Source organism: Sus scrofa, chromosome 8 (genome assembly GCF_054392235.1).
Source record: "Sus scrofa isolate SSC_HxYL_T2T_F1_AM1 chromosome 8, Sscrofa_HxYL_maternal_Yorkshire_Landrace_v2.0, whole genome shotgun sequence".
In the NCBI taxonomy this organism is placed as follows: domain Eukaryota; kingdom Metazoa; phylum Chordata; class Mammalia; order Artiodactyla; family Suidae; genus Sus; species Sus scrofa.
Window position 1 is genome coordinate 139,628,739 of NC_139390.1, and position 14,711 is coordinate 139,643,449.

The 14,711-nt window shown below is 39.3% G+C and overlaps 1 protein-coding gene across 32 annotated transcripts in view; it reads right to left on the bottom strand.

The window, feature by feature from the left end:
- Positions 1-14,711, bottom strand: part of ARHGAP24 (Rho GTPase activating protein 24) — an 826,886-nt gene that overhangs the window by 437,751 nt on the left and 374,424 nt on the right. For 2 of the 32 annotated variants that reach the window (XM_084973637.1, XM_084973623.1), the window contains one exon: positions 12,203-12,324. The exons of 27 other annotated variants lie outside the window; for them this stretch is intronic. The gene's annotated coding sequence lies outside the window, so the exon portion shown is untranslated. Of the gene's footprint in view, positions 1-9,024; positions 10,486-12,183; positions 12,325-14,711 lie in introns of those variants that run through there. 3 more of the 32 variants (XM_084973624.1, XM_084973617.1, XM_084973635.1) reach the window with 3 other exon arrangements.

Consider the following 14,711-nt stretch of genomic DNA (forward strand, 5'->3'; position numbering starts at 1 on the left):
ATTAAGCACCTTAATTTTCTTTTCCAGGCTTAGCCTATACTCAGGTACTAACAAAACAGATGCTCTAGCATTGTTCTCTTCATTTTATGAAATTTTAATTGAATTACTGTCAAAACAATTCCCGTGAATATTTTTTTCTTAAAACCAAACACAAACGGAGTTGAAAACCAGCAACATTATGCATAAAGATACATATTGTTTTGTTTTCCTTAAATGTCTCAGAAAATTCTACCAAACAGGCATCAAACATTTCAATGATTTAAAGAATGAGAGTTTAATGACTTGAAAGCTTTAGCTTCTTTACTGACATACGGATACAAACCCTTTCCTTAACACAGCAGCTTGCCATTAACGTTGGTTACAGCCTTTGATTCTCACCAAGAAATGATAACCACACCGGCCTCCTAAGTGAGCTGGCACGGAGTTTCTCATGAGACTCATGAAAAATATGAACTACGATCCTCAGAGCATTTTAAACAGTGGAAAATCGCATAAAATGAACATCAAATGCAGTTTTACTAAGTGAAGAGATAGTCCATTAGGATGGGCAGCAGGTAGAGATGCTAAGAGGGGCGGAGTTCCCACAGTGGCTCAGCGGGTTAAGGACCCAACAGACTCCCCATGAGGATGCGGGTTTGATCCCCGGCCTTGCTTGGTGGGTTAAGGATCCAGCACCGTCACAAGCTGAAGTACAGGCCACAGGTGAGGCTCTGATCCGGTGTTGCCACGGCTGTGGTATAGGCTTTAGGTGCAGCTTCGATTCAACCCCTAACCTGGGAACGTCCAAGTACCTCAGGTGCAGCTATAAAATGAAAAAAGAAAGGAAAAAAAAAGGGAAAGGAGTGACCCAGAGGTTGGAAGTGTCAAAAAGAAGAGGATGATGTGGACAGAACGGTGAGGTGTCGTGGTGAAGCTCCCAGTCAGAGGGCTGCCTGGGCGGCCTTGGGAATGAGAAGAGGAGGAGGTTAGAGCGTGCGTGTCAGTGAGGACAGGACAGGGGGAGCATCGTACATAACACACGTGTTACCATTTCAAATTGTTCTTGGAGTTCCCGTCACGGCTCAGCAGCTAACCAACCCGACTAGCATCCATGAGGATGTGGGTTCGATCCCCGGCCTCGCTCAGTGGGTTAAGGATCTGGCGTTGCTGTGAGCTGTGGTGTAGGTTGCAGATGCGGCTTGGATCTGGCATTGCTGTGGCTGTGGTGTAGGCCGGCGGCTACAGCTCCAATTAGACGCCTAGCCTGGGAACCTCCATAGGCTGCGGGTGTGGCCCTAAAAAGACAAAAACAGAAAAAAAAAAAAAAAGTCAAATTGTTCTTAAGACCCTCTGGCAGCACCTTGCCCTCCATCACCTGACACTGCACTCAGTCACTGCGCAGAGCCCAACGCTTTGTCTGAGCAGTGTCAGAGGAATGGATGGGCAGAGCATAAGCCGAGAAAATGGAATCATAGCACTGTTGCTTAGGAGTGTCGTTGCGAGAGTCAATGCACTGAGGCCATGGCTAAAGGGTTCGGGGAAAAGACCATTGAAGCAGGCAGGCTATAACCACATGATACAGAAATTGTAACTTGGCGTAGTTGTTCTTCGTCAACTTGTCGGCCTTCAAATCTTCCTCCAACATACTCTCTACTGGAGTAAATGGCATCTACCCCAGGGTTGTCTCAGAACGCCCATTCTTGCCAACTTTATTGATCAAATCATTAACCTTGCCTAATACTCTCTTTTCCCCATATTTGCCCATCCAGATCCAATCAGTGATAATCTGCCTGCTTCCTCAGCATTTCCTGCACCAAGCATTTTACCTGTTCGACTGATTATCCTCGGACTCCACCCTGGGAGCACTGGGCACTGTGTGAATAACGGTGGCCTAGATGAATTAAGTACCAAGAGAAAAGACAGAGGGTGTGTTAGCCTAAACGAGAAGATGGGATGTAGAAAATAGGACGTGTCCTTCCCCTTTGTGCTTGCCTGTATTTGGAAACGTTTATTGCTGTGTTCTTGGCACTACGTTAAGCATGCCTGAGGCTGTGCAACAGAGCTGCCATCCTCGGAGGAATCTTCATCCTCTTTGATAAGGGGCATCCTCTAGTAAATGAAATCAAAAGAGTTGGCTAATGTAGCGCAGTTTTGACATTTGCTCTATCCCCGGAGAAAGAGGTATTGTAAGCTAAGGAACCCCCCTGTGCCTCTAGTGATTCATCCCATCGTTCCTCCATCACCTGGGCACTCAGACTCATGAATCATTTGAAAAGTCCTTGACAACCTTTTCACCCTCTGCATCACAAAACCGCATAAGTCTTTTATGTTTCCCTACATTGAAAGTGGACATTAAGCCTCTTTTTAACACACAATGTGTCTTGTTTGGCTGGCTTATGGTAAGAAAAAGGCCAAAGATTTGTTTGAAGCAGTAATTCATCGAGTCTAAAGAGTGTACAACGGCTTCATCTTACTAGGTAAGCAAGTTTTTAAACCCTCATAAAATATTGATGTTATATCTCATCAAAGTTTTTAAAAAAGAGCTGGGGTGAGAGACAATAGTTAAATGGATATAAAAGGTATAAAACTGACTTAAAAAAAACCTCATCTCCACAAAGACTTTTTTTTTTCAAGATGGAATGTGGAAAATGATGTAGGAGAACATTTGACAGCAAACCACAGACTGGGGTGGGGAGTGGGGGGAGAGCTCTGAAGACAAAGAACATTCTTTCATTTCTTCATTTCTGACAATCAACAAGAGATTGCCAGTCCCAATAAAGAGCTCAGTGGAGGCAAGGATGAAAGACCATCTAACATGACTATACAGTGCCTTGAGCCTAGAGTCAGCGACAAGAATGGTATTCCTCCCAAGACAAATACATTCAGAGCCTAGAAGAATCTAACTGCTGCTTTGGAAAGGCCTCTGGGCTGACTCAGTTGCTCTAAGAAAGACAACTAAAATGATGGACTTTAAGTTATAACTTGAACAAGGTTCTGTTTCAGGTGTATGTCCCATTCCTCCAACAAAGTTGTAAACCATTTCGCCCACCCCAGCCTCTCGTTAATAACAATGAATAATTTAAAATGATTACTTTTCTGATATACTTGACAAAATGAGCCAAGTCTAGGCATTAAATAACACTGTGCAGGTATCATGAAATAGGCATTCAGTACCTATTAAGATGTGACATTAAAGTGGATTGACAAATAAATCAAGGATATTATTCCCAAGGTTTTTAGTGTCTAAGAAACCATATAAAACATGTGACTAATAATTTGTATAAAATGTCATCTAACTGGTGCCGCTGGGACAATGTATTCTTCAAAGCCAACTTTCCTTTTAAAAATATTACTTGAATTATAAATATCTCTAAAAACATATATTTTCTTGTTTTTTCCCTATGATATCCTGAACACCACTTAATATTTTCAGAACTCTGCATCACTTTATGAACATCAGTTTAGGACACTTTAAATTCTCTTTACATTCAATGAACTTAGATTGCTATAATTTTGAAGATTTCTAGGTGATATTTTTAGAAAGGCTTTTGGGAGTTCCCCTCATGGTACAGCAGAAATGAATCTGACTAGGAACCATGAGGTTGCGGGTTCAATCCCTGGCCTTACTCAGTGGGTTAAGGATCTGGCGTTGTCATGAGCTGCGGTGTGGGTTGCAGACGCAGCTCGGAACAGGCGTTGCTGTGGCTATGGTTTAGGCCAGTGGCTACAGCTCCAATTGGACCCCTAACCTGGGAATCTCCATATGCCGTGGGTGCAGCCCTAAAAAGACAAAAAAAAAAAAAAAAAAAAGCTTTTTGTCCTTTCATCAGATATCACTTCTTAAAGCTTTCAGAGTTCCTGCGTTAAATAATGCTTCTGCCTTTTAATTTACTGCTTCAAACCTACATTAGTCTAGGGAAGAAAATCACTAGGCAAGTTAAAATTTTTCTTATTTTTTGGATAAGTATTCACTTAGAATTTTGAACACATGGTTCTATGAATAAGAAATGATTTTTAAAAAGACTGATGAAATAATACAAGCAAAGAGTCACAATTTTTCAAACTAAAGTTTAAAATACCAGTCTGATAAAATACAAATAACATTTAAAAATTTAATAAACTGGGCAAGCACTGCAGTTATCATGAATGATGAAGAATTAATATCTTTATATGCAAGTTTCACATAAATCAATAAGAAAACATTGAAATGAATGCAAGATGAAAAGCAAGTCATAAAAGAGAAAGGATAACTAGTGGATGAACATATGAGAAAATGTTTAACCTTTTTAACAATCTAAGAAATGTAAATAGCCTTTTAGCTATAATTGATGGCTTTAAATTTTTTAATCAAGAAAATTTTTAATTTCATGACAATCGTGTAATGGTTATTATATTTTGGAAAGCAATTCGGCAATCTGCACAAAGATTCATAAAAATGGATACAATAATATTTGAAAAAGCTATATGGACAAAGATAACATGATAAAGATATTTATTGTTAAAGCTGAAAGAAAAGTCCTAGTCATCCAAAAATAAGGAATAGGTGAAGGAAATAATGTTTTTTTAACTCAAATACAGTTATGTGGTGGCAGAGCTAAACCTGTTAAATATACAGGCTGAAATATACTGTGAAGCTCCTATATTTAAAACAGTGAAGTACTGGCTCATGCATATACACAGAGACTAACTAACAGAAGAGAAAATTCAGACATGGACCCAAGTACCATGGAAATGTCTCTCAAATCACTGGAGAAAAGAATGGACTTTTTTCAAACTGGAGTTGGAGAAACTAGACAACCACTTTGAGAAATATAAAGGTGGACTCTGCCCTACACCAAATACCAGAATAAACTCCAAGTGAGTTAGATATCTAAATGTCAAAACAAAAGAAACAAAATACAACAAAAAAATCAAAATCATACAAGTACTAGAAGAAGACATAGGTACAAAGAAAGCCCATTATTTAAATCCTAGATCTAATTAGCACTTGACAAGTTAAATAATATAAAATTAAAGGGGAAAAAACCTTCCACCCGACTTTAAAAAAAGCAAAGTCAAAAGACATTTGGCAGAGAACATATTTCCAGTATGTATCACAAAGACTAAATCCTTCATTTATCGCTTTAATGTGTAACAGCTCTTAGAAATTAAGGCGTGAAAAAAAAAACCAAAATTCCCATAGAAAAAAATAGTTATATACAAAAATATGAAATTTATCCAAAAGTAATACACAGATTTCCTGGCTCACAAAAATAAGGAAAGATGGAAGTCTCCAGATAAGAGAAATTCAAATTGTAATTATGCATATTAGATAGACCAAAATGTTAATGTTTGACAGCACACTCTGTTGGTAATTTCAAGCAGAAACAGACACTGTTACCTACAGTGTAGGAGTGCAACACTGTATAACCTTATGCATAAGCAAAAGAACATCTTTAAAGAACTGTATTCATTTGCCCTTTGATCAAGCAGTATCACTTCTTGAATTTTACCTTAAAGATTCACCTCTAAAATTATGAAACATATGCTCATGTTTACTGAGAAAGAGTAATAATCATAATAATTTTGAATGACAATTTTGTAAGAAAAAATATGGAAATGGCCTAAATGCTGTTGAAAAACTGATACTACAACACAATGAAATCATATGAAGCTATTTAAAAAAAAAGAGAGAGAGAGAGTTCTGGAAACCTCTAATGGACTGATTATTTACAGAATACATTTCTAATTTGAAAAAAGTACAAACGGTGTATAAACCATACACCTTACCTTTTGTGCAACAAAAAAGGAAGAATAAAAATGTAGATAGATAGATAGGTAGATAGATAGATAGATTAGATAGAGAGAGAGAGAGATAGATAGATGATAGATAGATAGATAGATAGATAGATAGATAGATAGATAGATAGATAGATAGATAGATAGATAGATGATAGATAGATGATAGATAAAAACCTTAGTCTAGATAGATGGACAGATAAAAATCTTAGTCTATCATTTTTAACATAGTTTTGCCTTTTAAAGTATTAAAGGATTTACCACTTGGAAAATAAAATTAAATCCAATTTTTTAAAAAAATGCATCCTTCCACTTGGAAGAGTTCTCAGACCACAGGAGCACGCTTAGCTTACGCCCACAGGCCAGGCTGAAAGTTCTGAAGTACAAAGCCCCAGCTCTGGCTTCCTAGATGAGTTAATTCTGAAAACACTTTGCATGGTCTCTCACAGGATGCTCCCCAGGATTGGGTCGCAGCTGCCCAGAGCTGTCCCTACTCCACGACACCTACGCCGACTTTGCTTTCCCCCACTTTTCTCTGGCTCCTCCGCTCCTTCCACGCGCTTCCTTAGATGGCCTTTCCTTTAAGGCGATCCCTGTTTCAGGGTCTGCCCTTGGAAGCACCCAAACCAAAACAGATGGTATCACTTTTATGCGCACATTTCAAATAATTTACACATATTTTATTAATGCAAAGACACACCATCCAGTTAAGCCGGTTGAGCCAATGTGAGTTTGTGGTCCACAGGTCACTGGACGAGAACTTTGGACGAGCATAATCCAGGGCTTTCAGAAAAGTTGGGAATAAACGTGGTGTCTTTCCCTCCACTGCTGACACTTTCTGCTACTCCTGACTCGACCCTTCCTGGGTCTGCAAGTGGCTGCTCTGGGAACAAATCCTGATGTGGCCTCTTCCTCTGAGACCTGAGTGAGCTCCATGTGTAAACCTGCTCTCTGAGTCCCAGGAGCCCAAGAAGGAAAATGACTAGAAAGTCTGAGCCCTTTGGGCTCTTATACATGGGAGACAAAGATGGAAAGAGAGCAGGGAAGCTTCTTCCGGGCTCTGCAGCAGAAGAATAGAAGCCATGAGAGGCTCTAGGGAAGAATCCACTTTCTTGCCTTTTCCAGCCTGCACTCTGTGGCTCATGGCTCCTTCCATCCTGAAGCCAGCAATGGCATTAGTCTGTCTCACATCAGTCACTCTGGCACTAGCTTTTCTCCCTCCCTTTTCCACATTTGAAGGACTCCTACGAGGACACCGAAAGCATCTAGATAATCTAGGATAATTCTTTATCTCAACCCAATTCCATCTGCAGATTTAATTCCACTTTGCCAACTAACCTAACATACTCACAGGTTTTGGGGTGAATATAATTTGAGGGGGGTCATTATTTTGCTTACCATAAATGGCATATATCTCTTCTCTGACATTTGATAGCTGGCTAATTGCTGATTTCCAGCAATGCTACTATTTTATGTATATTAATCTTGAATCTAATGAGCATGCCAAACTCCTTTCTTAATTATTCTAATTATATATATGAAGCCTCTCTTGGATTTTCTATTTAGTTAGTTTCATTATTGGTAACATTTTATTTTTCTTTTCAGTTCTCGAACCTCCTCTTTTTCCTGCCTTTTAAAGTTGGCTAGGACGTTTAGCACAATCTTGAATAATGGAGATAATCACCAGAATTCTTATCCTGTTGCCAACGTCAACAGGAATGTTTACAGTTTTCTAAATAACTATAAAATTTGAAGAAGGTTTCTGATAGATATCTCTTTTCAAAATAACGGAAAATGTTCTCTGTTCTTAATTTTCTAAGAGTTTACATCACCACTGAGTGCTGAATTTTAATGAATGTTTTTTTTTCTCCATCTATTGAGAGAACTATATGAGGTTTTTCTTCTAAATTTTATATATGTCTGATTATTGAACTATCCCTGCATTTCTGGATAATCATTTCTTGGCTGTCATGTCGTTTTTTATACATGCTGAAAACATTGTGTTAGTATTAGGCTGAAGTTTTTGCTTTTTTATTCATAAGTGACAATATACTATAATTTTTCTAAGTTGTTTGGTTGAATATCCTATATTACGTCTCTGATCTAGTTTGCGATTTTCTGTTTTTTGCAGTGTTGTTGTTGCTGTTTTTTAAACTATGCCTATAAATACCTGGGTTTGATGTCATTTGGAGATGGGGAAGGCGAGATAGTTTACCATTAATTTGATTTCTTTATGGTTGCTGTTATTCATGATATTTATTCTTCCTCTGCTAGGTTAATAATTTATATTTTGCTATAAAATTATCCATTTCATCTAAAATATTAAGTTTATTGCTACTATATGGTCATACTATTTCCCCATGAACTTTAAAATCTCTTTTGTTTCCATAGTTTTAATGCATTTTCATCTCCAATGTTGCCGATTTGTGGGCTCCCTTTTTTTTCTTAGACCCATCTCTAAATGGCAATTTGTCCTGCAGCTGCCTGCAAATGGTTTTGTGCCTGGGTAAATCCTCCTGTGGAAAAGGAGATGAGAAGGTATTTGAAAGAGGAATAAAAGGTCAAGGCACCTGAATGAGTCTGCTCTTCCCAGCAGAGACAGAAGATATTAAATAACTTAGAAAAAATGAGAGCGTCTAGGGATTTGAATAAGTATCTGCAGAATAGTCTACTGGAGTAATCCTCTATAAATTAGCCTCTATGAATATAAAAAGAATACTATAGTACCTTTGTTACCCATCTAACTCTATAATTTATCTTGCATTTTCATACTTATAAATATTTAATAAAGTATTACTGACATAAGAATTTTAGACAATATAAATCTCTTTATGTAGTAACTCTAAATGTCACTTGTGACTAACACTTTGCATAAGCAAAACCACAGATAAAATTATAGATGATATTTAGTGCATTGCTACGAAAGGCAATCCAAGGAGCTATCTCATTCCTAAACTCATTAAGAAATAAATGGATTATCTACAGCAGAACTGTTGGGGATACAGTTAGTTACTGAACGTGCAAAAGGTGAGCAATGTGCTAAGGAACTAACACAAGAAAAGGAAAAGTTACACACTATGCATGCAGAATTATGCCAAAGGGAGGAATCTGTGTCATCATAGAACAAAATTTTGAAAAATTATGTTAAAATAAACCATTTTGCAAAGACTTTCAATAAGACTGGTGAAGAGCTAATTTCCAGAGACAGAAAAAAGGATGCACATCATTTATAAGAGAACAAGTTAAAGGTAAAGGCAACATACATACATTGGGAGCCTGGCACAACAGTTCTCCAGGAAGAGCAAGTGAAGGCACTGCAGCTGTGACTTAGAGCAAACTTCTAAGGCAAAGGCCAACTTCACAGACAAACCAGAATCAGTCTGAAGAGTGGAGAGGAGACTCCATCACCAAGAGAAAGAAAAACAAAGAAACAACAGACAAGAAAAGATTTCACAGTGTCAGATACATCGCGTATTTATTATTTTAGCACCCAAATATCACCTGTTCCTTTGAGGAATCCCCCCTTAGACATGCAGCTCTGGCATCATACAGTGGTCCCACCCCACTGGCTAAAAGGTACAAACAGATTCTACTGAGCTGAGCTGATCAGAGCCTATTGAGGAGAATGATCGAGGCAACGTGCCTTAGGAGAAGGGAGCTTGTTTCTTTTCTTATTATCAGGCTGTAGGAATTTGCACGAGGTCTTCAGAAGGTGCCCTTGCTCATGGAGAATAGAGCCTCAGAGAAAAAAGCCATCACGCAGAGAGAAAAAAAAGATGAATGGAGAGAATCCTGGCAGGAGTCGATGCCAGTTCTAGTCAGCCCCACAGCAAGCTGCACACCCACCCTCCCTATAGTGGCTTATAGGAGCCAATAAATCCCTCTGTGTTAAAACTATTTCACACTGGTGTTCTGTCTTTAGTAGACAAAAGCTCATGATTAAGAGATTGGATATACATGTCTGATCAAGTTATTAAACACACACACACACACATACACACACACAAGAAACCTTAAAAAACAAAAAAGAAGTAATTCCAAACAGGGAGTGTGTAAGCAGCTGAACAGGAGAATTAAAACTCGAACAAAAGGAGTTCTGTTGTGGTTTAGCTGACTGAGAACCTGACATTGTCTCTGTGAAGATGTGGGTTCGATCCCTGGCCTTGTTCAGTGGATAAAGTATCCAGCATTGCAGCTCCAATTCAACCCTTAGCCTGGAAACTTCCATATACCTCAGGTGCAGCTATAAAAAGAAAAAAAAAATTGAACAACAAAAAAATGTTTTTTCTTAATTGGGGTGTGCTATGGGAATGTGCTACAATTTCCCACTGTCTTTGTACATGGGATAAAAATTATAGTTAGTAGACAGACAAGGTGTATCAGCAGTCCTAGATGCCAAAATGAATGCTAAAGTAGGAATCCCCATGTGTTGAATGTGGTGGCAAGAGGGAAAAGATTCATGCTTCCTCCAGTGGCTGATGGCGCTCAAGAAGTCCCATGCTTCCTCTTCACCCCAGGTGTCCACCAGAGGTCTGGCGACTGCTCGGACAGTACCAAATAAACTCCTTTCCCAACCCTCACTTGGCGTTAGATGGCAAATTGCCTGTGGAATCCCCTCTTGCCTGAGATGCCCTTGTGAGCAAGTGAAGTACCCATGGCTTCTGTGTGAAGCAGAAGGAGTGATGCTGAAGAAATGTCCACAGTCCACGCAAAGCCCAGACAAATTCAAGGGAAACTAAGGGGCAGGAAAACGATCCCACAGCCAAGCATATGCTGAGAAGGTCCACATGCTCAAATCCTTTTTGGGTACTTGGTCCTCTGGGGAGCCAGCAACCAATGGAGTACTAATTTTAATTATCCTTTAATTCACTTGAACCTCTTTGGAACAATGCGTGTAATTTAACCTCTTTTAGCCTCTGTTTCTTCTGAAATCAAAGAAAGGCTCATCATCATGATATATCATACAAACATAACAGTCTCAGTTTTGCATTTGTTACATGTAAATCAAATCAGCTTTTTCTTAAAAATCAAAGCAAAAAAAAAAATTGTGACAAGTTATAGAGAAATATGACCAGAACTGAGGCTCTTAAATGAAATTCAAGTCATCAACAATGCCCCACAGAGCTAAGTTATTCTAGGGATCCGCTAAATTTCTAAATAACCCCCAAAAACATGGTGAATTGATACCTTAGCCTCTAGCTGGCAAACATTCTGCAAAATACGAGACTGAGTATTCTCTGTCGGCATTTACATCACCCACAGCGCACTAAGGATAATGGCTCCGGCTGACTGCAATGTAAGATTCAATGTGCAAATACAATGGGCCAGGTACAATGCTTGGATTTCCTAACAACTCCAACAGTAATAAAAATAACAATCTCAGTAACAACTACAATAATGGCTAATATTTACTTGTTGCATGCCAGACATTTTGCTTGGCATTACCTCATTTAATATGGACCGCACTCTGAGGCAGGAACAATTAAGTGTCCACATGTTACAGCTGAGGCTCAGTGAGGCGAAGTAATTTCCCAAATTAGTTCATTAGTGGAAGAAGGAGACTGCAACCCAGACCTCCTGAAAGGAATTGAATTGGGTTCCCCCCAAAAAAGACATATTGAAGTTCTCACCCCTATGACCTCAGAACATGATTTATTTGGAAATACAGCTATAGCCCATTATGCTGATGTCATACGGCAGTCCTGTGGTCCCTAATCCAACATGCCTGGTGTCTTAAGAAGACGGCCATAAATACAGGAAGACACAGGGAGAACACAAGTGAGGATGAAGGCTAGGACGGGAGTGACGCAAACCAGGAATGCCAAAGACTGCAGGCAACCACCAGAAGCTAGGAAGAGGCAGATGAGGATTCCGCTACAAGTGTCAGAAGGAGCGGCGCCCTGGTCATACCTTGGCTGTAGTCTTCTAGCCACCAGAATTATGAAAAAATAAGTTTCTATTGTTTTAAACTACCCAGTTTGTGCTACTTTGTTATAGCAGACCTAAAAAAACGAACAAACTATCTATTATCATATATATTTTGAGTGTGTAGTTGTAACTCTAAAGCCTTCCGAATGCCGTATTTTATTACCAGATCAGCTTGAAGTCTTTCCAGGGTGATCAAATAAACCTTGTGTTACATGTAAAATAGCCATCACGTTTCAATTCTTTAAATTCTAATTACATGAAAATGCACACAAGACACATCTTCTAATCGGAATTTCTATGTTCTATCTCAGCTGCAGTAAACACAATTTTTTGTAGTTATTTGAGAATATTTTACAGCTTACTTTCACTCTACCCTTTTAAAGTACTGGAATGGCCAGCATCTATCCTGAAGCAATTTTCATCTTCATAAAAGAATTCTTTGTATTTTGTGGGTGGTGGTTAGACTTTTATTTAAACTACCACACTCTAAGAACTCACCTAGATGAAAGAGAGTTACCTTAGGTCGGGCAAACAGGACACGTTCATACAGTACACAGATTCCACACAGCCAACACTGTTCTGGAGAGAAGACATGGATTCTCCTCGAGAAAGAGAGAAATGGTGGGTAGAGACTAGAGCCTGAAAGGAGACAGAGAAAGGACAGGGTGAAGATGACCCACCATGTACACGACACAGAAGGGGGAAAGCAAGGCTCGCTGAGCAGAGGGAGAGAAATGAGCCTGAAGATGCGACAGGAGGCAGATATGGGAGCCTAGGAAGGAGCCGGCGGAGAAAGGAGGGGTGGGTGGACCCCTAGCCTGGGAACCTCCATAGGCCGCGGGAAGCGGCCCTAGAAAAAGGCAAAAGACTAAATAAATAAATAAATGGATGGAAGATGTCTCCCGTAACCTTCAAAATACACCACTCGATTCTGCATTTCTTTCTCTGAAGACTGTATCCCTCTTTGAAGTTTGCATTTATTTTTTCTTATTTATTTTTATTTTCCCACTGTACAGCAAGGGGGTCAGGTTATCCTTACATGTATACATTACAATTACAGTTTTTCCCCCACCCTTTCTTCTGTTGCAACATGAGTATCTAGACATAGTTCTCAATCCTGCTATGAAGTTCGCATTTTAAATGCACTATCGTCCTTGGCAATCCAGTCCTCGTCGCCCTCAAATGATTTCCTTTGGGTATATTTGGATCAGGATTCCAGAAAATCTTTGTCGTGTCTTCCCCAAGTGCTTTACAGAAGAGGACCCGCGTGAACAACGTGCAGACATATTTTAATTGAGACAGGCCTTCTACGCAGTGGAAAAACTCAACCCTGAGCCCATATTATCTGAAAAGGTCAAAAACCTAAATCAATGCCAATTACTTAAGAATAGCAAAAAAATAAGGCAAAAGAGACGTGAAACTATTACAACAGTCACAGACTTACACACATCAATTTTCTTCCTCAGCAAAGACTTAAAGCTTCTCCTCAAATTTTAATCAGACTTTGGACTCTTTCCTAAGTAGAATAGTTATCTGCATGTTCAGGCAGCTGGGAAATAGAAATATAGAAAGTGGCAAGGGAAGAGAGACTTTCCATTCATTCTTTGATTCATTTTATGAAACAACTATTCATTGGATATCTACTTCTATGCAGTTAAGTTCAGAGATGAGTAAGAACCTGTCTCGAGCTGAGTGATAGTAAAATCTTGGATGTGCATCGTGCACTATGGCTTATCAAGTCCTTTCTTTTAATACGCGAACATCTCCACCCACCCTGGGAAGCAGCTGGGAGCTCCATTTGTACTTCTTTAGATCAGAAGATGGACCTTTCAAAGGTCTGTTGCTACTCAGATCTTGCAGTGCTCCCCTGAGGTCTGTTTCTTTGGTTATTCTCTTTCTCCGGATGAAAATGCTCTCATGTATTCGTTCAGATATTGCCATCACTCACAAATACTAATGGGGAGGTAAAACACACAGTATTGCTGTCCTCAAGGAGTTCACATCTTAGTAGGCAAAAAGGCAACTCAACGGTTATAGAAAAGTGATCAATAACCCAAAAGAAGGCCCAGTGTACCGATGTATAAATCCCTGGGAGCTTCCTCCCCCAGGCCACGCAAACCAGACCATCCAAGCTCAAGTCTCACTTTTCTTCACTGCATAGTTTTGCACAACCTCAGTTCACATTTGTTTGGTTTGCCTCTAAACTCTGAAATGATTAGAATGTACCAAATTTAGTCCTTTATGACACAGGACAATTTACATTACCAATTTCTTAAATACGGTTCTTCCTTAGTTTACCAGATTTCTTTTTTTTTTTTCTTTTTGTCTTTTTGCCTTTTCTAGTGCCGCTCTTGCAAAATATGGAGGTTCCCAGGCTAGGGGTTGAATCGGAGCTGTAGCCGCCGGCCTACGCCAGAACCACAGCAACTCAGGATCAGAACCACAGCAACTCAGGATCCGAGCCGCGTCTGTGACCTACACCACAGCTCACAGCAACGCCAGATCCTTAACCACTGAGCAAGGCCAGGGATCGAACCTGCAACCTCATGGTTCCTAGTCGGATTCGTGAACCACTGCGCCACGACGGGAACTCCAGTTTACCAGATTTCTAAGTTCCACAGGAGCAAGGACAAATTCTTATGAGATTTTATATTTTGCCCTGAGGCATGAGCATTCTACACCTGAGCTGATGATTCATGAATATTTATTGCTTGATTTGAGCATTCCGTAATATAATTGGAATAATATATTTTGCTGAGCTAATTTTGACCAAGATAAATTTCTTTAAAAGTTGTGGGAAAGAAATCTGGAGTAAGAAGAAGATTTTGGTAAACATGTATTCAGTCTTCACTCTAAATATTCCCAGTTGCTTTAATGAGTTGATACCTACGTATTGATTGGCATTAATTCCATTTGGTCAATAATCTGTATTCTTAGTCATAGAGTAGTTGAATTATTTTCTGAGGTCATAGATGTATTTATTCTCATCACCCAGTTACATATATGTGTATATATATACACACACA